At 37.3% G+C, this 27,140-nt stretch overlaps 1 protein-coding gene across 4 annotated transcripts in view; it reads left to right on the plus strand.

Moving 5' to 3' along the window:
* The first annotated feature begins 13,780 nt into the window (after positions 1-13,780).
* ctif (CBP80/20-dependent translation initiation factor) overlaps positions 13,781-27,140 on the plus strand; it is a 60,302-nt gene continuing 46,942 nt past the window's right edge. For all 4 annotated transcript variants that reach the window (XM_015376403.1, XM_015376399.1, XM_015376400.1 and 1 more), the window contains exon 1: positions 13,781-13,918. The gene's annotated coding sequence lies outside the window, so the exon portion shown is untranslated. The remainder of the gene's footprint in view (positions 13,919-27,140) is intronic.

Below are 27,140 nucleotides of genomic sequence, written 5' to 3' on the forward strand. Positions count from 1 at the left end.
GGTGTGTGTGTGTGCACTTATGACAATGTTGAAACTGCCAGCACTGCCAGCACAAAGAACGTGACTGACTAGAAAAGTTAGGAATATAAAACACGAGCATGTTCTGGCATGAGTCATCATCAAACACACACACACCCATCAACAGACTGTCCAGATATTTGGAATCAGCAATTGTTGGCAATAAACAGCCAAATTCTTTCCTGCATGTTGTTTCAGTTATTGCAAGACTCCATCTTTTGCAACTCATGCTTGTTACATTGATGCTCCCGCTGTTGTTTGGTTCAGTGTCGTGCGCCTTGTTTAACTTTTGTCTGTAATAAAGAGAAAACCCACACCCCGTTTCTGCAGCAAGAGGCTCAGACATAACCACACCTCAGTGATTTGAATGGTTCACCAAAAGCCATTTCTACCCACAGACACACAGAGACTCTCTACCCCTGATTATATCAGAGCTGCAACCACCACTACAATGAAACCCCCAAAGTCCCCTCACAGTGACGACCACAGGTCTACCACTCGTACACAGACACATTCAAACTTATTCCGCCTCTGAGCTGTCATTTAATACTGAATCTGGAAGTAATAGTGTTGAAACCAATTCCTACTACTATGATGCTATCTAAACAATGGAATACTTAAAATAATGCAAATTTAGACATTGTCTAATAGGGATTAATTAAAATAATAATCCCATTATGGTGTATGTGTTGGGTGAAGGTGTTGTATTGTGTTTCCAGAAAAGTGTGGCAAAATGAATAACACAGTGACAGCAGGTTTTCTTCCTCTTGGTGTTTAATCTAAGTGCAAATATTTCTGTCTAAGGGAAGCTTTTCAAGAAAAAGTCTAAAATTTGCAAATTAATTTTATTTCATACGAACAGCTGCAGCCAGTCTTCATCCACTACAAAAAGTAACAACAGAGAATACGGTTTACACTGGAAAAACGATCTAGAAATAACTAAAAATGTCTTAAATTAAGTGTATTTACCCTTATTTGAGTAGGTAAATAATATCGTTTGCCAATGGAATGAGTATTTCTATTCTTAAGGTAAGATAATTAGATAAAATGCACTTGAAATAAGACAATGCAATTGTGTTTTCATAGTTTAAGTGTCAATTATCTTGTTCCATCGACAAGATGTCTGTTTTACGTACTTAATCCAAGAAAAAATGCATTTATTTCAAGAAAGAATTACTTATATAGATTTAATTTTTTTCCAGTGTACTGATGCTTACTAAGGTCAATCAAATTCACCCCTGCTTCAAATAATCTTCACTATATAAGAAGCAATGCAAACTTTAATTCTTGGAGGAAAAATGTATTCTCCTGTTATTTGCTTTTCACCTTTTATTCCCTTTGCAGCAAACAGAAAGAAATGTATCAAGTCAATTAGACTAATTAAACCAAGATAGAAATATAGTTTAATCTACGGCTCAGAGGATTGAAACTTTTCTCTGTCTGGATTTCCTTTCTATAGAGACCAGGGCCAGCATGTTCTCACATGTTTCCCTGTGAATAAACCACATTCTTGAGTAGAAAGACTTCCACAAAGAGGGATTGGATCTGATGCCACCCTGCCCCCCCAAAAAAGAAACACCCTTTCTAAGAAGTAAAAGATTTATGAAGCATAAGACAGCTTTCCCTTAAGATTTGAACTTTCCTTTTAGGGTAAACTTGTTCATTTTGTTAGTCTAAACTGAAACTTCTCCACCTTACGAATTTTAAGAAGTTGAAAACTACCTCTTCATGTCTAAAATATCCACTTGGACGATAGTGTGAATATACAACCTGTGGGGGTTTTTTTGCAAAAGAACAATCTAGCAGTAATCTTCAAATGCTGCCATGTTTTGCTTAAAAACAAACACACATCTTAAAGTTAAATACAAAAGCCTTTAAAACTCTCCAAAGCCAATATAGAAAAAAAAACCTGAATAATGAGGCATTAAATATTGAAAAAAAAAATGATAAGTTCCTTTTAAACTCATCGGTTTGTTGAGTTTTAATATTCTGATTCAGACATAAATACTAATGCATGATTACAGTTATACAGAGATGGTTCTATAAATAACATTTTATATGCTAACTAACTTAAGACCTGCAAATGAATGCCATAGCAACACTGCTTCAAAAGCTCACCTAAACAACATCAGTGTGTGAATAAAACCTTAAAAAAAAATCTCAGGGTGTGAAACTATCCCCAAATTTTATGGCAAAACTTCACCAAACATGGAATATTTGCCGACAAAAATCCCTGGACACATCCGTGTGGTTGGTGTGTGTGTTGAAATTGTTAGGCCTGAAAGACACTCATTTAATACAGTAAGAGCTACCGGTTGTACAAAAGGTCATTTTGAAACCATCTACTGTTATCACTGAGAGAAAGACTTGCCACACTATTTCCTTTTAGCTGGGGCTTTCTTGTATTTGCTTTCTTGTTTACTTTCTTGTATTTGCAGCCTGTTTCCAGAACCCAGATTTTCCACTTCTTTGTTGCCTGCCAATGTTCAGTAAATCTACTGGAGTGTTATTTTCATGTTGAAGGGACTGATTGAGACGGTCTGATATTTTTTTCAAACTCTTATTGATAAAGTTGTTAATTTCCTGATAGTGAGCTGGAAATCCACCAACTATGCCACATCCACCCTCATGCTTCTGAATTATTCTTCCTATCTGGTGTCCAAATATATACTTTTAGATGAAAGAACATTATTTTAAGTCCACATTCTCTGTAAAAAAATAATTGTTTTTTGTTGTTTTTGTTAGAAAACAAAACGTTAACACTGTTAGAATTGTACGATGATCTCTCTGCTTTTTTCATCATCAGACCATCATCTGGTCTGTTCCTGTTTGACTGTGACACCATCCTGGAGAGAAATTTTTTGCTGTGCTGCTGCCATCAACACCTTTGTTTATAGATGTTGGAGCTTTGCCTGTTTTTCAGTGCAGTCCTTGTTTCTCTGACTGTGACTAACTGGATATGCTCTCTTTCATCCTCTGAGATGGAAGTTGGCTCGGAGCACGCCTGCCTGGTTGTGTGTTTCATGGACAGGGCCGCATGTGGAGCTGCTTGACAGTTATCTTTTGTATCTCTGCTTGTTTCTGTATGTCTGATTCTGTCTGCTATCATACTGAGCCTGGTTCTGTTAGAGGTTTCTTACTGTTAAAAGGGAGTTTTCCTCTCCACTGGCGCTACATGCATGCTTAGTGTGAGGGATTGCTTTTCAGTCAATGAGTCAATGCAATCAGCTAGTTTTCTTTAGATAGAACATTTGAATCAATCTGACAGTATGATCTGGTTGAATTGTCTCTGTGAAGCGCCTTTAGATGATGTGTTGTGAATTGGCGCCATATAAATAGACTGAATTGAATTGAATTACTTTTTTTTAACGATCATACAAGAATAGCAATAGTCTGCTGTAGGTCTAGTTTGCTTTCAGTCAATTGGACACAAGACTAAAGGTCTTAGGTTTATATGAGGAAAGCCTTCTTCAGGATGCTGAGTTGATGTTCTTATCATGTGTGGATGATCCAGTTTTATTCTGTGTATTTAATTAATTCCTCACCAGGAAAGTCTCTCTTAATTACACTTCAAAGAACATTTTATATGATCATAATGGCTATTACCAAAATGTGTCTGGATAAACATAAATGTTTTTTAAACAAAAATGTTCAAAAAGCATGCAGACTTTCCTGCGGTGTTCTTATTTTTCCCATATGGCTGCTTTGAAATTTTTCTTCTTTCACTTTATTTATGTTATTAAGGTTATTCTGACTGTTAGAACTATGAAATATTCCAGTGTATTGGAAAACAGAGGTAGTGGGAGTGCATGGTGAAACTCAATGTGAAGTGTTTTAATTAAGGAGCAAAAGAAAATGGTTCAAAGACAACCACAGTGTCTCAGCCTTGTGTGGGATGATGTTTTAATTGGCATACATTTGGAATAACCAGACACCCCTCCCTCATTTTCCCCCCTGTCCAGACGAGACACCAAAAACAGAAGGTTTTTACACCATTTTACGGTCCATCCACCAGAAGGTGGCCCATGATGTCACTGCACACACTGTACTGTTCAGACAAGGTCAGCAAGTGGGCTGAGAGTTCTGATTCAGCAAACATTAATGCAAACGAGTGAAGAGGGGAATGTTTAATACAATGTAGCTTCATCTCGCTCGCTAACAAACACAGGAAACCAAGCTTGTGTCAAACAAGGGTTAAAGTTTTATCGGGACAGAAAACAGTGTGGCAGACATTTCCCATCAGCACAAACATGGGAGGTCAATTCACCATCAGTTTGATTCTATTTTAAAGATGACAGAAAGTCATCACATAGTTTTTTTATTTGCTTTTTTCCACGTAGTGACTGTGAAACTCCAGCGTATATATTTGTTTGCAGTAGCATTATGATTTTTTTTTTTGCCTCTTTCATTAAGAGACCAAAATTGTGGTAACGAGGTGACTTTGGATGATGGTTTAATTTTAAAACCTCCAGTAATGTAGTTAACATGTCACCAGCTTCTGTTGCTGATGTTCAAACACAAAAGTAAGTCAAATGGGAATTTAACAAACACATGACATCATAATGAGTGTTTAAGGAGTGAATACATGACGGGTGCATGTCTGGTATTTCTTTGTGGATTGTTTGTCATTTTAAAATGGAAACATTTTTGAAGATGCCTCTTAATATTGCTGTTCTGTTTTCCTTTTTTCCATGTCTTGCTAAGGCGGGGCTTGCTGCCCTGCATTGTCAAACCAGATTTCCTCTGCTAAGGGTGGAAGATAAGACACAGTATAGCTGCGTTTACCATAGGGTATGAAAGCAATTCATAAAAGAAAAGACCATCAGCAACATATAGCAGATAAAAAATCTGGAAGGAATCAGGGTAAACCTGCAATTAAAAATGTGCATTAAAAATTATTCACTTATTTAACAAAAAATATATTTCAGATCATTCAGCAGAGAAAGGAAAAAACAGAAATTATTATATTTGTTTGTTGTTGATGTATTTTTTAGCCTACTGATAAATTCAATATCATAATTTCTAATGTCCTCTGTTAGCATTTTATATTTTAATACATTTTCCAACTATTTTCAAGGTCAAAAATATGTTTCCTCCCTCCTCCTGTCTTCCACCTGCTATCATTATCTCTCCCCCAATCCTGACTTCTCCACCCTCCATCCCTACCTGTCACCCTTCCTCCAGCTCCCGCTGCTTGTCACCTCTCCCTCTGTTACCTGACACATCTCTCACCTCTCCATTTTCAGGGTCTGCCACTTTTCTCCCACTGCCCGCTATATACCCTCCTCATTCATTCCAAATGCCTGTCCCCCCTGCCCCGCCTTGCTCTGACTGTTCTACCTTTCACGGCCCCTGCGGATCCCACTGATCCCCTCCCTCTCTGTCCCTCTCTACTTTTCTGACACTCTGAGTCGCTGGTGAACTTCCTTCTGTGTTCCATCTGCCCCTTTCCCACCTCTCCCACTCCCTTCCAGCAGACCCACCTACTCAACGGGTGCTCACCATGCATGCAGGCGGGCCCACACAGACGGGCCAGAGCTGTCAACGTGCTCCTCGGACCCATCCACTCTGTACTGCAACTCAGCAGCAGGGGAGGGCTTCAGGATGGTGGAGAGGAGGGGAAACTAGAGGCACCCCAGCAGCCTCTTCTTCTGGGGAAGGTGGTTGAATGGCAACACATGGAAGATATCATTTCTGTTTCCATCAAACCTAATAACTTAAGTTTTCCATCTTAATAATCATATAAATTATCTAATTAAAAAATCTGCTTAAAAAAAAAAACATTTTTTAATGTTCACATGTTGTTTGTGTGTTATTTGCAACACGTCTGGCACATTTTCTCTGGCACATGCCCTTGTTATCAAAAAAACTCAGTTCAAGTGAAATTTTATGACTGTCTGTGCCAACTGTAGAATAATGATATCTTTATCTCGTTAGTACATAATTAAATATATTTATTAAGGAAAAGCAAAGCAGTTTTATTCACTTTGTCCATATTGTTTAAATGTAAGGTAATATAAAAATAATAGCAAATCATATAATTAAATGCGAAAGAAGGTTCTTGATATAAGTCGAAATAATATATTCATTCAATTTACAGTGTTAATTGGAAAACCAAATAAAGATTAATATAAGAAAATGAATCACTGTATATGACAATAGAGATTTTAATATGTAATATTTTCATAAGCTGCTTAACTTTATAAAAAAAATTAATAAATTAAAGCTTTTCATTATGATATAGATGCTAAACCTTTGGCTTGTGGAAACAATAATAACTGACACAACAAAACTATACCTTAAACTGTTGTATGTTTTGTTGATTAATAAATGATTAATTAAATTGATCATATTTAGTTTCGCTTTCTTTCCAGAATTGCTTGCTTTCCTTCCTCCCTGAGTTGCTCCAGCAGCCACCAGTCCATAGAACTGTGTCCTACTCCCACCTGCTGGTTAGAAAGCTCTCATATTTTTTGCCTTTTTTTTTTTTTTTGTTACTCAACAAATTGAATCCCAGCCAATATTAGTGAGGGCTAATGTGCGTGTTCTTGTGTGTATTTTACAGAAAGCGATGTTCGATCACTTCCACCCACTTCGTTTTTCGCTCCCTCTATGCAGCTTTCTGTCTCCCACACCTACATCTCCTGCAGCCATTCAGGCAGAGAACAACAGAGCAGGACAGTAGAGGGCTGTGTGCTGGGGCTGCTGCCCTGATGAACTCCACATGCTGACAAGCACAAATAATCAGCTGCCCTTTATGAAACCAGTGTGTATAGTAATAACAGTTCGCCGGCTGGTGTTGTTTATGTCACACTGTTGCTCTCGGAAGCCGCAGGAGGGGAGAGTCTCTGACCATAGGAGATGTTGGGCCTGTCCTGCCTAACTCTATGTTTATGGCTTTGCCTTTTATAACTCATAAAGACTGAGGCGTCCAAGCCACAAGTGCATGGAAATATCATCATGGGCCTTCTCCGCTGCTAATTGGAGCTTCGGTACCTTCCCTCCCAGTGAGGATTCAGCTTTGTGTGGTACGACCTGAGCCGCGCCAGCTGCAGCCTCTGTCTTTCTCTCTAGACAGATGTTTCTGCTGCTCCATCAAACCAACTTTAAACTTTATGCAGGGGACATTTGTGTTGTCAGGATAACTGACAAAACAAACTTACATGAACCGTGCTTACTGATGCTCCCCCACTACTACAGCAATAACAACATTATCATATCAGTTTCTATAATAAATGTAGTTCATATGCATTACTTTTCTTTGTTTTACTCAGCCCCTTAAAATAATTTTACCCCTTATAAGTGCACAGATGCATTTTAACAAACTGTTGTGGAAATGTTGTGTCCTTAAGGGGCAGTTACTTGTTGCTCCTATCAGAACCATTACACTAGTGAAATAAAAGATATATTATTTATCTTACAATCCCTCTAACTGGAGAGATAAACGGCTCTTCCAGCCTTTTTGGTCACAGCTGTAGCTATTTGAGTGTTTTTAATTTTTGCTTTGATGGAATTTGGCAAGTTTGGGTGTTTGTTTGTTTTTTAGGAAATAAATAGAGAGATCAACACATCTTTTTTTTCTCATATAACCCAATCTGGTGTTTTCTTATAATGGGTTTTTGAATGTGTTCAGGTTATATGGTTACTTATACCATTTTTCTCTTGCTTTTCTTAGGTTTCCCTCTTGATTCCTCATTTGTTTCACCTTGTTTTGTGTTCCTTTCTCACCCATTCAAGCAAACATGTTTTCTCCCCTCCGTACCTTAATGTCTATTTTTCATTTTATAGTGTTTCTGGATTTTGACTATGGCCTCACTTTTAGTTGATCTTTTCTGGACTACATTCTGTTTGTTTTCTGAACCTGAATGTAATGTATCTCTTGCAATAGTTTGCAACTTTGATTCCTCTCTGTATCCTCAAAACATCCATCCATCCATCCATCCATCCATTTCTCACACGCTTGTCCCGAGTGGGGTCGCGAGGGGTGCTGGTGCCTATCTCCAGCAGTCAACGGGCGAGAGGCGGGGTACTATCCTCAAAACATTGATATAATTTATGTGGAAAAGTCTGACATTCCTACTTGGAGTTCAAACATCAGCAAACAGTTCTGTTAATTTTTGTACATCTTGAAATTAATGTTTGATTAATGAAAAATCAAATGCATTATTTTTGCTAGATATAATGTGGTGCCAATTGATAAAAAGGAATTAGTATACGGTAGTCCTTATGGCTCAACAAAATCAAGAAGTCAGAATCCTGCTGTAATATAGTGTCTCTATATGTGAATCATATTTTAAAGCTTAGTTATAAAGGGATTCCTCCATGAGGCACCTAAAGATTATATAGGATGCTGTATTCCACATTTGTATGTCTTTTGTTCTAAAATGAATGATCTGTTATCTTTAAAACCTTTCTGATGATTAATCTTCTTGCCACAGAAATGTTTTTGCCTCTTAACATCAATATCTAACTGAAGTGAGAAACGATTTTCTAAGCATGTTGACTTCTTTATCTTAAACTTGTTTTTGTATAACAAAATTATAGAGTTTAACATCCCAGTTCCCATAGAAACAATACATTTATAACCTTACTTTTTTTAAATCCTTCTATCCATGCTATGTAAACTCTGATTTAAAAACTACTTCTTCGGAAAAAAACAATCTCAATAGTATATTTGAGAAAACTATTTTAAAGACTTCGGCACGTGTACAAGCACAACAACAAGGGAGGAGAACAGAGTGCAGAATAGCTTGTGGTGAGGCGGGCGATTTAATTAAGGAAACAAAGTAATTATGGTATGCATGACGATGGGATGCACAGGAGAAGGAGAGTGATTTAGATTTGAACTGAGAAGAAAGACAAGGAGGTGAAGGAGGTCAAAAGGATTCATCTAAGTCCTCAACTATTCATCTAGATTCGATTGTTATGAATATAAATGGTATTTGTGGTTATTTTACATGTTTGTTTTACTTCTGACTTCAGCAAATTTGTTTCCTATATTAATGGAGATTTCATTTCTCTGAGTTTGCTAAATGAAATGGAAAAGTTCCGCATAATGTTTAACTAAAGAATTATTTTAATCCAATCCGCTTTTACTTTAGCTTTTACTTGTATTTACTGTTCCAAATATAAAACTTCACATTCACCTGCCATTACAAGAGATATTTTTTTATTTACCTGCACTTTCCATATGCTCCACATGGGGGCACAGTTTTACAGAAACGGGTGTTAAACTGATCTGAAGACTGAGGGATGCTTTCAGAAGTGGGATTTTGCCATACTTTCTTTTTATTTTGTATTTGTCCCTTGTCATTTAAATGTATTAATTAGTCTCAAACAGAAACACGGAAAGACAGATTATAATCTGTTTTTTGTTTTTTTTTTGCATTAAATTTTTTACACAAAAAACAAAATTCTATGCAATTCATTGAAACTATAAATGATAGACTAACAAAGTTGTTCAGAATTGTGAACTAAAAAGAAAAATAAAACTTGTTTTTATTGATTTATTTACATTTATAATTTTAACACAAACATATTGAATAAAACTTTCATGAACCATATTTATTACATTACATAAACTTTATTTAAAATGAATAAACCTTATTCATTTGAAATTACACACTCATCAGGTTTATGTATTAATGAATAGTAAAGTATACTTTACTATACATTAATACTTTGAGTGTATTTAATTCAAATACAAACAGTTTATTGTTTGATTTGATAAATATGTCATTCTTCAGCATTTCAAGTTTGAGTCTTTTTCACTCAGTATCAATCTCTACACTAATGAGTGTTTGTTAACACTTATGTGTGGTGTATTCAGTGATCAGAAAAAATGCTCATTACCTTAAACATATCTGTAAAAGTAAATGAGGATTTGTTATTTAGTAAATTTAAATAATTCTCAAACTTTGGGTGAAATATTTCTGTGATTGAAGAGTATGGGATTTATAGCTGGTGATAACTTAAGTTTCAAGAAAGGCTTCAATTAGTTTAAAACATTACTCTAAGCTTTGAAGATATGATGCTCCGTTTATCTCCTGTAATTAGACAGAATAGGACACAACTGCAAACTAAACCTCTCCTCCAAAGGCCCAGAGGAGCATAGAGTAGGAAGTAGCACCGCTTCAACATCGAAAACTAGACAAGATATTACTTAATTAAATGTAAAAATGTATTTGGTTTGAAGCGACTCAAGTGCAGAGTAATTGTTCGATCGTAATATCTGATTTAATATTTAGAAATTATAAAGATAGACTTTATGTAAAAGTTTCTATATTTAGGGACTAAAATTCAAACAAGAAGAAATAATTTTTCAACATCTGTTTTATTTCATCAAATTATAAAACCAATCTTTCCAGTTAGAGTTACTTATATTTAGAGCAGCAGGGTGAAGAACTCCCATTGAAAATTGAAAATATCTGCTGTTTACTGTATATTCACCTTCATGGAATAGCTCATGTTGCTTCCAGTGTACAGAGTAGCCAGAGATCTCACTCAAGTAGGAGTAATGATACTTAAAAAAATATTAAGAATACAATACAATAGAATACAATATACAATAAGAAACACAGGACAGATGAACTACTCCTTGGTCTGCATCTTTCAAAACGTTGCTCAAGTAAATGCAAATGGGTAAATTTAACTATTTACTATCCGCCTCTGTGGTGGTCTAAATTGAGATGCTGAGCGAAGGCAGAATTAATCAGCGAAGTATTCATAGTACAGAGTATCCCATTACAAGAGGCAAAAGAAAACTATTTAAAAAAATAAATAGCAAAAGCTATAAAAAAAAAAAAAAAGTCACATTTACAGTTTGACACTGCTCATAGAGTAGGCACAGAGAATATATAAGAAAGTGCTCTGCTCAGATGAGACCAATATCTTTCTGACTTACAGGTATAACAGAATGTAACCATTATGTTTTGGCAAAACTTTAATTAATTGTTTACTGATGATGACTGTTTAGTCTGAGCTTGGGTTGTTTTTAAAATGAGAATGGACTAAATTGAATCTGTAGACTTGCTAAAGTTGTCATGATCTGCCTTGATAGCTCATCTTAATTGCTCATTTCACTCAGCTGCCTAACTCTGCCTGGTTCCTGATCATTTCTCAACTTATCCATCTGCATCTGTTGCTTTATATTCTGCTTAGCCCAGCTATTGGGGCCAGATCATTGTTTGATGCTTGTTTGTTTCGTTAGATTTTAGTTATTCCAGAGTTCATGTTCCTGTTCTTGGAGGCGAGTCGTTTAGAGCCCAGGTCTACAACATGGGGTTGGCGACCCCTAGGGGGTCCACAGTGGTACTGGATGGGGGTCAAGAAAGTTTTGGTTGATTAGACTTTTTTATTTTTATTCCACCCTTCAGTTTTTTCTTCTAATTGAAAAGTCATTAAATACACATTCAAATGAATTAAACATACTGTATAAAACAGATAAATGGAGGCAGAAGATGTCTTTCAGTCATCAATGCACACATTCAGCGACACACAGGAGCTCTTTCAAACTTGGTACTGTTTCATTCACAACACCTGTCCCATCAACCAGGAATCAGAATCAGAAACACTTCAATAATTTAAAATCCTCCTTCTCACATATAAAGCCTTAAATGGCCAAGCTCCATCTTATATCAGAGATCTGATTGTTCCTTATGTTCCTAACAGAGCACTTCGCTCTCAATCTGCAGGTTTACTAGTGGTTGCTAGAATTTCTAAAAGTAGAATGGGAGGCAGATCTTTTAGTTATCAGGCTCCTCTCCTGTGGAACCAACTACCAATTTTAGTCCATGAGGCAGACACCCTGTCTAGTTCTAAGGCTAGGCATAAAACTTTCCTTTTTGATAAAGCTTATAGTTAGAGTGGCTCAGGTTATCCTGAGCTATCTCTGTAGTTATGCTGCTATAGGCTTAGACTTTTGGAGGACATAGGGACCCCCATTTCATCATTCTGCTTCATTCTCTCTCGGTTCTCCTATTCTGCAGAATCTGTTAGTTCAATCTCTAACGTTATGCTCTCTCTGCTTTTCCTCAGAGTAGCTTTGCCTCGTCTGTTCCTGTTAAGCTGTGACATCATCCTGGAGAGAAACATCAGCTGTGCTGCCGCCATCAACACCCTTGTTTATAGATGCTGAAGATCGGCCTGTTTTCCAGTGTGGTCCTGTTTCTCTGACCGTGACTGGCTGGATGTGCTCCCTTCGTCCTCTGGCATGGGAGCTCGCTCGGAGCTCGTCTGCCTGGCTGTGTGTTTCCTGGACGGGGCCGCCTTTTACAGCTGCTTTTTGTGTCTCTGCTTCTGTCTCCTTGAACCCCAGTCGGCCTCGGGAGATGGCCGCTCACACTGAGCTTGGTTCTGCCGGATCTCCCTTTTAACAGGTTCTTCCTGTTAAAAGGGAGTTTTTCCTCTCCACTGTTGCTACAAGCATGCTTAGTGTGAGGGACTGTATTTGAGTCAATGAGTCAATGCAATCAACTGGTTTTCCTTAGATAGAAAACTTTGAATCAATATGACTGTATGATCTGGTTGAACTGTAAAGTGCCTTGAGATTACTTGTGTTGTGAATTTGGTGCTATATAAATAAACTGAATTGAATTGAATTGAATAATCCCAGGGCGAAAATACTTTTGTTACATTACTCCATATGTAATACATTGACTATAGGACCAGTTTCATATAACACAATTTCATACAATATATTTATAATTAGGGGGTCCCATCTCGCCATCATTGCCTGGAAAACATTGAAGACCCCTGATTTAAAGGGTTTTTTAGTGTTTGTCTTGTCTCCTGATTGTGCCCTGGCTCCTAGGTGGGGTACAGTTTTAGGTCCCGCAAGCCTGGTTCCTAGGTGGAGACCAGTCTAAAAAGTTCTGCAGATATCCTGGTACCATGTCTTGTCTCTGTCCCTCAACTGCTGAGCCTGCCTGTCTGCATCTGTGGGTGCCTCATGGAACTCTGAACATCCCTTCACACTCATTGGATTCCTGGAACCCTGAATCTGTCTGTTCCTGTGTGGATCAGAACCCCTGACCGGGCTGCAGACTCCTGGATTCCAGAACTGTTCTGTCTGATCTGTTTTCCCTGACCTGGATCAGTCTCCTGGCTGCTCACTGGGGTTGCTGCACTGGGAACACTATGCTGCGTCGCAGCTCATTTGACCGTCCACCAATTAGATCAGGGGTGTCAAACTGGTTCCAGAAAGGGCCGTGTGGCTGCAGGTTTTCTTTTCAACCAATCAATAGCACACCAGACTCCATTCATCTCATCAAGTGAGTCCAATCTGAACATGATGACTTGATGAGATGACTGGGGTCTGGTGTGCCATTGCTTGGCACCTGCAGCCACTCGGCCCTTTCTGGAACCAGTTTGACACCCCTGAATTAGATCCTGCCTTCCTCGAAGAGGATGGACTGAACTGTTAAACCAGATTTTCAGTGATTGGGCAGCTATCCCCCCAAAAAGAGGGTAAATAAAAACTAATGACTGCTCTTAAAAGCATTTCTATAAAATTCTTACATCATATTACTTAAATTATGGCTTAATTATAATATAATATAATATAATATAATATAATATAATATAATATAATATAATATAATATAATATAATATAATATAATATAATATAATATAATAATATAGATTTGATTTAAAGCTGTTGAACAAAACTCTATTTCCCAGGATGCTTCACTGTTAAATGCACGTGTCAACGTTGCCACCGGACCGGACTGAACGTCACATTCCTGCATTCCCTTTTCCTTCAGCGTGAGACGTCGGAGTTGCCACAGGACTGCTAATCTCCTTCCTCTCTCCTTTTCTCTTGGACAAACACTCATGACACGGTGGATTTGATTTCGCAGTGTGATCCGGGGTTCTCCAAGGACCAGAATCTCCTTTTGGTAAGGATTAACCAACAGCTGAAAACGGTTTTCAGTTGGAGTTCTTAAAAAAAGAAAAACCGCTGAAACCAGACAACACTTTGATAGTGGGAGCAGCCAGGACAGAATGATGTGTCTGTGAGCAGACTGGTTATCATTTTACAGCCACTGGCGCAACCTGTTGAAGTGTTAATGTTTACACAGAGCATTTTGAAATTCGTATTCGCGGTCTGTTGTTATTGTTGTGTGATGCTAACGTTAGCCAGCTGGTTAGCTGCAAAGCTTGCGTCACCATTGTTACCGGCGGACAGAGACGGACGGACCGGGGCGTGGAGGCGGATTCAGATGCAGATGCAGATCTGTTACTTTATCATCGCCTTTGTGTTGCAGGGGTTTGTAACCATAACATCGTCATTTCAATATGCCCCACTCCAGCATGCAGTACTGCTATTATTCTAAATGGGTGTGGTTAGGTGGTATAAACATGTAAACTCACAATCATTGTAGTATTTCAGTTTATCTGCATTGAGCTAGCTTCATATCAGTCTCAGCTGATGACCACTCACAACAAAGAGAAGATCACTGCTCTGCTGCAGCTGTTCAAAGACCACAAGTGGATCAATAGTATCTGTAACACAGCAGTTTAAAAAAAAAGAAACAAACCGGATGTAATGGTTATATTACTGGTTATTACATGTTATTAACTTAACCTCCAATATTTAAAGTCTCTATATGATAATGTTGACAATCCTGTCATTACTTAACTGTTACATAACCTCTGAAGCATGTGCACACAGGTCCTGATTGTTACTTTAAAGCTGAGTCCAGTTTTCTTCTAACATTCCTAGCGTTCCTGTTTTCAATGCATCAGATTTACTTTGGTGAAATACAAGAATGTTGGCAGACTTTTTTTTTTTCTAAAAGAGACTGCATTAGGATTGGGAATTGATAAGATTTTCACGATTCCGACTCCCTTATCGATCCTGTGAAAATATTTGATTCCTTATCAATTCTCGTCACAGTCTTAATCTAATGGAGAATTTGTTTAATGAAAAAGCATTACTGTAAAATTTCAAGAAATAAGCTCATCTCCCCCTGATTTAAATAAAGGAGCGTAACCTTGCTCTCGCTCCATGAACTGTGGAGCAATTTCGTAGCATATTTCGTTAGATCCATTGCAATAACTAGAATCAAGTACGAATTCCACCTACCAGTAGTTCTAATTAAACATGCTTTGAAGGGCTGGATTTACCAGAAAGGCACACTCCCTTAATAACCCCAAAGAGAGGTAGGAAATTGGTTTATTTCCAGAAATGGCATATGATTTACTAGGAATCACATTAAGCACAGCCCGTGATATAAAACTAGCTACTTACCACCAGAGTTGCCTTCCATGCTGGTCGTAACTTTAGCTTCTGTCTGGAAGCATCAAAAGCACGACATTCGTTAAAATGTATGCCATGTTGTGTGCGCAGGTGTTTCTGCATGTTGGATGTATTTCCTCCCGTGGATGTAATACCACTTTGCAATGATTGCAAAGCACCTTGTTGCCATCTTTCTCTTTCTTTAATGAAGCCAAACATTCGATCGCTTTACCAGATGGGACGCCATTTATTTATTTTTTGCTTTTCTAGACTTACGCCTGGTCACATCGTACTTGCTTACTGAATGCCGTGTGCATAACTTGCGTAGAAAACATGCTGCCCAGCGCTAGGCTCTGATGCTGCCTGGAAATGTTAAGAGAACCGTTAAGCGAGCTGCCAGACAGTGCCATGGAATTGGAACAAATCCGGTTTTCGATTCTCATCCATAGACAACATGTCTCTAAAGAGAAGGCTAGGGTTGTTTGATATATCCACGTGAATAAAAGTTTATTTGTAGGGTATTAAAACCACACCAAATAACAGAATACATTGACCCATATCAATTAAAGAGAGCGAAGTGCTCTGTTAGGGACATAAGGAACAATCAGATCTCTGATATAAGATGGAGCTTGGCCATTTTAGGCTTTATATGTGAGAAGGAGGCTTTTAAATTCTATTCTCGATTTAACAGGAAGCCAATGAAGAGAAGCTAGGATATTAATTTTCATCAGAACTCTGGCTGCATTAAAAATAACTTTTTGATGCAATTGATTTATGTTAAAAATGATATGTCCTCGTACTGACGCAGACTTGTAAATGTAATCACAGTTGTATCAGCAAACTGTGTGATATTTGGAAATATCACAACCTCATCCTTTTTATCAATGCTATACTGCAGGCATCCCCAAACTCGGTCCTCGAGGGCCGCTGTCCTGCAGGTTTTAGAGGTTTCCTTGCTCCAGCACAGCTGATTTTAATTGAAAGCTAATTAACAGGCTTTTGCTTTACTGCAATCATTATAATCAGCTGTTTTAAAGCAGGGAAACCTCTAAAACCTGCAGGACAGCGGCCCTCGAGGACCGAGTTTGGGGATGCCTGCTATACTGTATTCCCAAAACATGGGCGACTTACACCCCTACTTTTAAGCTGTGGTGCCTGCCAAGGACTGCATCAGTTTCATCTTTCCCATCTAATAATTTTGTCAATGTATGCTTGAAGGAATTTAGATATAAAGCTTGCTTGGCCCTGACTGCACTCTAAAAGATAGCGTCATGCTTTGTATTAAGGTCACAATGAACTATGGAGTGTGCTGCCGTTACGGTGTAAAGATTCACTGTTATTATGATTATGATCAATACTAAGTTATTTTAAAATGAAGTCACTACAAACAGAGATGGGCAAAGCAATAGAAAGGTGGGGAAAAAACCCAGGAAAGCTATATTATTTTGCTATTGTTAAGGCCCATTTATAGTTCTGATGCTTAGCCTCTGCAGCCGTTCACTCTGTCTCTGTGTGTGACCACGCCCCCCGAGCAGAGGCTCTGTAACCGTCGAAGCACACCTAAAAAAAGCCTGACTACATGTCGGAGGGACGCAAACCCACGCAGACCTCAAGCAGAAATGCGCAGACAAAAGGCAGCTGTGATTGGTCCTTGATATGCTTTTCCGGCTGTCTATGTAGTCGTCCATCTCGATTCGGTGCCGGGGCGCGCCATTTTTAAATTAATACCAACAATGGATAACCATGGCGAAAGGTTGATCTAGGATGTTCAGAAGTACTACCACTTGTACAATGCCTCAGACATGTTTTGAAAAATTAACACTCCCGCCACCGCCACCGAAGAAGTTCTCGTGACCATCCACCAAAGTTCTCGCAAATTCTCCAATAGGCTGCCTCTGGTGCTTTGGCGGGAAACTGTGCATCCCTTGAAATTCCAGACCGACATTGCTGAAGCATACCAGCAAAACTGGTTCACGACCAGACGCAAGCGACATTTGATGTGTGCGGTTGCAGAAGTATAATCCGCCCTTTAGTCTGTTTTATTCTGTTAAGGTCTCAGCCTCAGTTTGTAATTGAAAAACTTGGGTTTGGAGATATTAGTAGCCTATATCAATAAGTAAACTTAAGGTACACACTACAGAGCCAAGTGATTAACCTTCTAGATCTGATGAATGATGCAGTGAAATGAAACATCTCTGTATAGCTCTATAAAATATTTCTATAAAAGTTTATTTTGCATAATGGAACTTAGGAGTATCATATACACTTTACCGGTAATTGTTCAGTTAGGATGTCAGTGTTACAGTAAAATGTTTTTCTCTCCATGTTTTTTTAGCCTTAGCGCATGTCCGACTGGGATTGATGCTGCTGCTGTTACACTGCTGCAAACATATGAGCATGACCAGCAAATTAGCTTCAAACAGGCCTACGGTGCAACGTGTATTGCATGGATGCTGTGTTTTAAAGGATGTGGAGGCTGAACAAACTCAGCTTTATGAGGAGGAGAGAGTGGGAGCAGTCAGCAGAAAACAGAAGCACCCTGAGTCACAGAGCGTCGCAGTGATCCATTCTTGTTTCAGTGGGAGCTGCTGCTCATTAGCTTGCTGTTGCTGCATGGACGAGTGTGTGGGAAAAGTGAAATGAGTAGTGATTACATGTTTGATGATTCAGGAAAACAAAACGCCGGCTCAAAGGTGAGGAATCAGAGCAGTTTAAAATAAAAAAAAAAAAAATTAAATTGCTGGTCTACAACAAAATGAAAGATAATTTACTGTGTTATTAATGAATTTTCTGTGGCTTATTGTTTGCTAGCATGCTGCTGTTTGTTTTGCCATCATCTCAGATGTTTGGGTCTAAGAAGTAATGGCGACATCCTCTCTGGAAAATAACCTGCATTGCCTCTTTGTTCCTGTTGGAATATTGGGAATTATTCCATGACTGTACGTAGATACGGACAACATGGCTTTGTGGGGCTACAGCCTGAATGGTGCCACAGTTCTGCACATGCCCAATCCTCTGCTATTAGGTCACAACAGAGACATAGAGAAACAATGGGGTTATTGTTATAATGGTGCACATAAGTTAACACCCCCCCCTGACCCCACGTGTTGCGTTTAAAGGTTATTTGCTGCAGGTGGGTTTTCATCTGGTCTCCCATGTGTTTCCTACCAGTAAATATCTACTGAGAAAATATGTGATGCAGGTTCTCTGCTGTACCGACTTAATGTATATTCAACAGTTACAAGCAGACAGACAGACAGAGAGTTTTAGCACAGGTTCTGTGACATGAAAAAATATTTACCTCCCCTTGTTGTAGCTTTAAACTCTAATTATGGCTTCAAACTCGAAAGCATTTGAGGAAAGAGGAGTCACCAATGACTTATATAATTAAAAGTTTCTCCAAATCCATAAAAAAAATTTATGTATTTAATTCATGTTCTAAATAGATGAACATCTATCGTTGGTTTTTATTTGTCAGTTTAAGGAGATTCTACAATATATTGTTGCTCTAATAGGTCTCTCTATGAAAACCTTAAGCCCCATGAGTAGTTTTCTTAGACGAATTAGACCAGATTAGACGAATTATCAGCTCCGCCTGTATAGGCTGAAATCATTGACTCGGTCTCCTACTGGGAAGGCCGATTCTACATTTCCTCTATTTGGGATGAGAGGATTATAGTTCTCACCACTGCAAACCACTACTGCAGGGGTCTTCAACATTTTCCAGGCCAAGCACCCCTAAACTGATGGCGAGATGGAGCGGGGGACCCCCTAATTATACATATATTGTATGAGATTGTGTTATATCAAACTGGTCCTATAGTCACTCTATTACAGATGGAGTAATGTAACAAAAGTAATTTCACCCTGGGATTATTAAAGTATTTCTGATTCTGATTCCTGGTTAAGGTGTTGTGAATGAAACGGTGCCCAGCTTGAAAGAGCTCCTGTGTGTCGCTGAATGTGTGCATTTAAGACTGAAAGACATCTTCTGCCTCCATTTATCTGTTTACTACAGTGTGTTGAATTCATTTTAATGTGTATTTTAAGACATTTCTATTAGCGGAAAAAATTGCAGGGGGGGGGGGAATATTAAAAAAAAGTTTCATCAACCTAAACTTTCGCGACCCCCATGCAGTACCTCCATGGACCCCCTGTTGAAGACCTCAGCACTACTGGATCTGCCTGTTGTAGCTTGACCATTAATGATGTTGCCTTGCATCAATAAAACCCAAGGTCACATTTAAAGTTAAGCTAGTCAGTTTTTGTTTTGGTGTTGAAATCTTTCTAGACTCACAATATAGCAGTCATCCGCTGTCAGCAAACAGTGAGAGGATGCTTGCTGTGGTCTTCATATATATATATTAGGCATGCAACTGACGATTATTTTGCAAAATCAATTAATGTCGCCTATTTTTTCGATTTAGTCGATTTATAATCGGATAACCAAAGGTTCCTTGAAGAAAATGTTTTATTAAATTAAACCAGGTGAAACTACAACTTTTCCACTTGAGGAGCTCTTGATCGAGCATATTGACAGAAGATTTTTATCTTAAATGCAAAATGTTTACAATTTTTTTTATTTTATTTTTTTTTTACAATTTTGGTATAATTGCTGCTCTAAGTGGCTTTCTCTGTCAACTAAATTAATCCGATTAATATAGCACACTTTTGCAAATAACTGATCTAGAATTTTCTTTAATATCAGGACAGGTTCAGATATATTAGATCTAATGGGTACATTTCTATAACTAGCAGTTGGAAAGCCAAATAATTCTGTTAAAATGTTTGGATGCAAAATACTGACCTCTGTGTTATTGTAAAACACCCAATCATTTCCCAAAACAATTAAAACTGAAGCTGCATGATTAAAACGGCTCTCCTCTTAATCTCCTGATATTTTCTTAACCATGTTTCTTTCAGAGATGGGTAATACTGATCATACTTTACAGAAATCTCACACACATTTAACCTACTACTATGCTGTTACCTTGAATTCCCTACATGAATTGTTTGTAGAAAATAAAATGTTTGCACACATGACTCTTTTTCGTGTTCATTATGTTTTCAGGATCTACATGGTGTTGGTTGAACCTGTCATTGTGCCGTCTGGTGCCACGCTGGGGCTGTCTGGGTTATTTAGTATCCGTCTGAGTGGCTCTGGGCCCCGGGCACAGTGGTCGATTGAAGCTAGACAGCACACACAGCTTTGCATTTTAGAGCGCTGATCTGTCCTTGTGGTCAGAACAGCTGCAGCAGGCTGTAGGGATATTCTCTGGACCCACTGAATATTGTTAGTAGACACCTTTCATTGGGGCTTGGTCTGCCATTTCTTTTGGTGTCAGTCAAATTCTAATGTGATAAATTCACATTTTTGAACATTATTTAAAGTTCACTTTAAGAAACAACAGACAATGTACATTTGTTGGAATGAATAAGCAATTTAGAGCTTTTCATGACAAAAAAAGGAAAATTTGAATACATATATAACCATACTTTTTTGTGGAAATGCTAAACCATCTCTTATATATCATTTTAAACTTTCTCTTGAGTTTATTTCTGCATACGTTGTTAAGTTAAGTCATCAATGTTGGGCTAAAAGTGTTACTGGCAGAGTATGGCAGGCAGCTCTTTGCTGGGACAGCTGGTAGAGTTGAGGAAACAAGGATGAATGGGTGGAAACAAGAGGAAGCTGGTGAAGAAAGAGACAAAGAAAGGGCCAAGGGACTGTAGCATCTGTTAAGACCTACAAAGTGAGCTGCAAGTAAAGAAAACACCCAACAGATCACTATATATTGAGTTCATTTTGCTCTTTGGACTCTATCATTTCTTTTCTCATCCAGCATCCAAATGTATTTTAATCAGGGCCAATTAAAAGAATCTGCATCTGGTTGCACCTATTAACACATACTTTAAATTTATTTATAGTTTAAGTTAAATATAGGGCTGCAGCTAACAATTATGCAAATTATTTAATCTGTTTTTTTTTCGATTGATTGAATTGATTAATAATTAGACAGCCAAAGATTCTTTAAAGAAGTCTTTTTACGAAATTAAATGTGATGAAGCTCAAACACTTTCCTCTTAAGGAGGCCTGGACAGAGCATATTGACAGTTTTTTTTTTTTTTTTATCTTAAATGCAAAGAGTCTATTTTGTTTTTACAATCTTGGTATAATTACTGCTCTTAGAGGATTGCTCTATCAGATAAAGGCATGTTTTAGAGTCTCTATACTCCAGTTTTGAATGAATCAATTATTAAATTACTTGATGATTATTTCAACAATCGATTAATCATGATTGATCTGATTTATTATTCAACCCTAGTTAAATATCTAAATGGCTCTCCATTTAGATAGACGGGTAAATATTTTCAGTTTTGGGCTGTTTTTGTTTGGGGGGGATGGGGGATTATAATTAACTGGAATTAATCACATATTTTGCTTTATGCACAGATGAACAGAACAGTTTCTCTAACATATAGCTCTGTTAATTCATATAAAGTAGTTTTGGTGGTTTTCCCCTCTAAGGGGGTGTCGTACTCATAAACTTCATTTAATCTGAGACAAAATTCATTAGTCGCCTTCCCTATGTGCATTTGGGAAAGTGCAAATTGAGATTTCATCTAATGCTGTTTGTGTTTCCAATTTTGAAGGATCAATGTCTATTCTTGATTAGAGATCCAATGAGGTTCCAGCCTTCAGCCTTTCAAATTTGTCTACTAGTGCCATGTATACTTAATGAAGACTTTTCTATGTTTGGGTCAGGCAAATCCTTGTTTTAATCTTCTCCTGCTCTCCCGTTCTTCAGGCACCCTGCTGGGATGTTGGTACCTTGGCTTGTTGACTTTCTAATGAGCAAAGGTCAAGCTAGTGTTACTTGGCATCTATTAGAAATGTTGAGTTTATTCTCTTAGAACCCTGTAACTTAAACGTTGTAGGGAAGTAATTTTAAATTTCAAATCATTCTGGCTTAAACATGTATATAAATGTATTCTTTATCAGGCCATATTGTCCCAAAAGTTAGAAAATTTGTATTTAAAAAAAAATCCTTAGAAGGAGTGGGATTTAATATAATGTTAAACGTTTTGGATCCACGCTGCCCAGCCGCAACCGCTATTCCATGTATGTACGCTGAATGCAGAGAGAAAGTTTCACAAAATATTAAAAATGTGCAGTTCTTTGCCACCACAAGCGACCTGTGGTCCAGCCGCACGTCAGAGCCTTATTTGAGCTTAACTATACATTTCATCAGCAACTGGGAGCTATGTAATGCAACACTTGCAGACAGCCTATTTTCCTGATCATATCATCATAGATTGCACAGATTACATCTAGACTTGCACTATATTTGCAGTTCCATAGTACCGGTAGTTTTTGTTTCTAAAGACTTTAGAAATTATACAAATCTATTGTTTAATGTAATTTTTTTTTAAACTCAAGTTAGTTTCTGTGTGCATTCTTTTTTCTTTTACGTTATTAGAACAGTCAAGATTTTAAAGTAATAAAACTGCACTACAGGTAGAATTTTTATTTATTTTGACTGTAGTTACTTGAAAAATATAACTAATTTGTAATTGTTTTACTCAGCAGTTATTGCATTTTTATACTCTTTGGTGTGTTTGCAATATAGAAATAAAAAAAAATAAGTTTGTTAGCACTGCTGTGATTCTCTAAGTTTAATAAACTTGTTCATTTATTTAATTTTTCTCTTCTTTGCATGCAATTGAAGTTATGTTGGTCGTATCTAAAAAAATCGTGATAAAATCGAGATCACAATAATATAATCAAAAAATCGTGATATTTATTTTTTGTTAATTGGGAACCTTCCCCCACAACAATGCCGACCCTTGATAATCGACCAATCACATTCACTTTATTCACTCATGTAAAGTCGGGCTATACTCTGAAGAATTCGGAACTGCAATTGTTGGAACAGCCGCTTCCCTGCGACTTTAAAGGGCTCTGTGAAAACTTCCAAGACTAATGCACATTTTGAATTTCATATGAAGCAACCCTCAGAATTTAGTCAACAGTCTAGTTTAGCACAGTCCAGACCTAATTTGTTTTGTTTCCTGTACACTGAGCACATACAAGGATTACTGTAATTTTATATGTATGTTAAAGCAAACCAATGAATTACCTGATTGTGACTTTGAAAACAAAATACTGACAAAACAACAGTTATTGTTATTTAGATTTTTTAGTGCATCGCAACATTCCTAATCACAACATGATGTTGGAAATATATTTATCCAGACAAAAATACAAAGATTTGCACAATCAATATAAAAAATCAATCTATTGGCAGCAGTTTGCCTTCAGGCACAAGTTTAGGCTTTGTGTCAAGGAGAAAGGTAAGACGTCTCCCTTAGATGCAGCCATGACCAGTTTGTATCCGTCAGACTAGCGCAGATATTGCGATTTGATTTAGATTTTCCTTTGCATTAATCACAGTCATGTAGATTTTTAAATCCGGGGTCGAGGTTTTTTTCATGACCTTGAAAACTTGCTCATCCAGAGTCTGTGGTTGCATTTTGGTCTAAACCTTTTTGTGAAGAAGTGCTAAATTCTACTTGCATGCATTAAAATTCTTGCTCGCTGCAACTCTCTCCTCCAGTTTCTGTGGTTGCAAACCCACTTAAGCATATTACCACCACCTAATTGGCTTGAGTGAGAAATGTAATTACTCTTGTTAAATGAAATGTTAAATGTAAAGTTAAGTGCCCCTGTGATTTTGAAAACTGTTTGTTAAATTGTGATAATATTGCATTATATTACATTGTAATTAATTGCCCAGGACTAATTTCTACCGATGTGACCAAATTCATAGAGACTTTGAGTTTTTTTTCTTGGTCTGTTTTCTTTATGTGGATTTTGTACAGCTAAACATATAACTTTACAGAAATCAGTTGAAGCAGATCCCAGTTTATTTTTAGAATATGTTTTTAAGGATATAAGCGTTTAGAATTTATTTTTAGTCCTTGCCAGTCAGTAGGTTTTTAACTTACTGGTAATGGCATGATCCTTTTGTCTGTAACAGGTAAATCATTCTGCCACATCTAGTGCACTTTAAACTGACCCTCATTTAGGACCTTTAGTGCAGGAGCTATTATAATGGAGTGAACCCTGATCTATGCCAAACAGGTTCACCTGGACCCTTTTTGAGAAGGTCTCAGTCATCTTCCAAATGGACTCTGGTGCTGTATGGATCTGATCCCAACTACAAAAAGCAAACACCTTTTTGGACTTGGCAAGCCATCGTATCAAAAATAATTTGAAAGTCATACCTTAGGCAATGGTGTTTGTACCAAAGTTTGCGTTGAATTAACTGATCTAGACTCTTAAAATGGTTTAACAAATGTAATTTAAAAAAATATATGCAAATCAGAGGCTGCATTAAGGACTTTCATAGTAGCATCCTTTATTTCCAGGTCTGTGTTCTGTCTTGCCCTCTGACCAACTGGAGCAAAGATCATCCCATATGTTGCTTGGTTAAGCTATAGTCCGATGGGATCAGTGATCAGAAAAAATGCTCATTGCGTTTTGAACCATTCAATCAACTTTTAGGATCAATTAATTTGAAAGTCTGACAATTTTGGCCACCAGCTAATTTATCGGTGCATATCTGCCAAGTTATGAATCATTCTTGACTTTAAGAACCAAGCATGTAGAGCTTTTTTATTTTTTCTCTCTTTCTAGTGATTTATCTGTTTACTGCTCTGTTTAAACAGCGTTAGTGTTTTATATTTGCTGCTGAGATGATCAGAAAGTAGGAGCTTCTGTAGTCCAACAGCTGCCAAAACATTAGTTTCTTCATCTCAAGTAGCACAGCCAAGGAAAAATTTGTTTTTGATAAAGCATTTGCATGTTAACATTTGAAATTGTGCACTCTTCCCTTGCATGATTTTAAATTGGATGCTAATACATTTTTTTAAATGATGAACTTTTTATTATTCATATGCTATTAATGATTAGTTATCACACATCAGCATTCATGTGTGGAAGGTTTAAATGGAAATGTCTACAAAGGAAGTCTTGGAAAGATGGACAGCAGCTCCTGTCAGTTGAACAGTAAAACAGGTACACTGTGGAGTCATATCAACGTGTTGTTATCATATAAAAAGCACTATAAAGCGCATAATAAATTTAAGTATCAAAGGCTGAAGAGGTCATAAACCTGGGTTCCTCTTTAGGTTACTACGTTTGAAGGAAACTGTTTTCTCTGGGTGTGAAATGGTTTCATTTTGCTTTGGCTGCAAAGACACAGGCTAATCAAGGTATGAATGGATTATACTGTACTATTGACATGGAAGGATTATAGTTTTGACTCAAGGTCAGGTTATAGACATGTTGGCCTGATGTACAACTGCAATATGTGGGAAAAACTGCTGATAGCTTGATAAGCAGGAGTTTTAGTTTACTGAAGTTAAGTCAGCAGCTGAACTTCTCTTGTTTCTTGAATCCATTGAACATATTAGAAATGCATACATTATTTTTTTGTTGCTGATAAAGAAACATCTTGATGTACTTGTATGGGTTAGGAAGGCTTTTAAAATAAATGTGAATTTAAAGGTATAATTGACGATAGCTGTGCTTAATTCAAATTTATAAACCACAGAATAAGTTAAAACACAAACAAACAAAAAAAATCAATTACAAGAATACAGAATAAAATGTTACAACTTATACAAACATTTCAAATACAAATTTCCTCAAAAGTTGAAAGTTAGGGTTTATTCTTTTAAATTTATAAGTAAGATCTATTTTCTATGAGAAAATGAGCTGACTTCACACCAGCGCAGGCTGTTTGTTTTTGTTTTTTGTTGTTATTTTTGTTTTTGTTTCTCGGGCCTTTAGATTCTGATTCTTTTTAAGATCTATAATACATGAAAAAGGAAAGGTGCATGATGAAACCATTTCATCATGAATCAAAGCAGAAGTCTGACTTTCATTTTTAACAAAAAGTGGACAAAAAAAGTATGTGATGGTTGATTCATAGATTGAAAATTTAAAGAGTTTCTCCTGTTAATCAGAGCCTGTTACAGAGTTTATATGCTTTAATTAATCTAAATTGGTCAAAATTTAACAAAAAAACACCAAAAAATGATACGGGTGCATTTCAATCAAGTGCCAAAGTTCATTGGAGAGAGTTATACAATATGCTTCATTAATGTAGATAGTCTACTTGTTTGAACCAAAACAAACCATGCAGACTGGCTGTAGCTGACTTGTTTTGCTGGAAATGCATAGGACTGGCTCCCCTGCATGTAGACCAGGCTCAGCACATAGTATTCTGCGTGCTCCAGCCATAAATCCTCTTTGCACGGCTGGTGATCAAACCATGATGTAAAGGAGCTTAGCAGCAATAGACAGTCAGGAGGGAAGCCGCTTCCCCGTTGCTCAGGGGTCAGGTGATCCCAAACGACTCTGACAAAGAGTAAGAGACCAGTTAGACCACAAATAGTTTGAGAGAACATGTGCAGAAAAAGAAAAGTTATTTTTTAACACTCAAGTAATCTTTTGAAACTACAGGCCAGGGTGGTTTGCAGTAGGAGGATCAAAGGTGCAAATGAGGAGTGTGGTGTATTTTTTCTGTTACAGCATAGAGGATGTTAAGATTGATTGATTGATTTTATTGATCTCACAGTGGACAAATGTAATCGTTACATCAGCTGAAATAGTCAAAAAGAAGAAGAGAGAAGAAGAAGGTGCCAGAGGAAGAAAAAGGTGCATGGGATATGTATAGTACATAGGGTGTACATGACAGCTTTTTTTTTTTTTTTCGTTTCTTTTTTTTAGCTGGATAATTATACAAAGTTATTGCAGAGTATTAACATGGGTATTTCTATATATATATATATATATATATATATATATA

The sequence above is a fragment of the Cyprinodon variegatus genome, unplaced genomic scaffold, assembly GCF_000732505.1.
Source record: "Cyprinodon variegatus isolate N-32 unplaced genomic scaffold, C_variegatus-1.0 Scaffold134, whole genome shotgun sequence".
Lineage (NCBI taxonomy): Eukaryota > Metazoa > Chordata > Actinopteri > Cyprinodontiformes > Cyprinodontidae > Cyprinodon > Cyprinodon variegatus.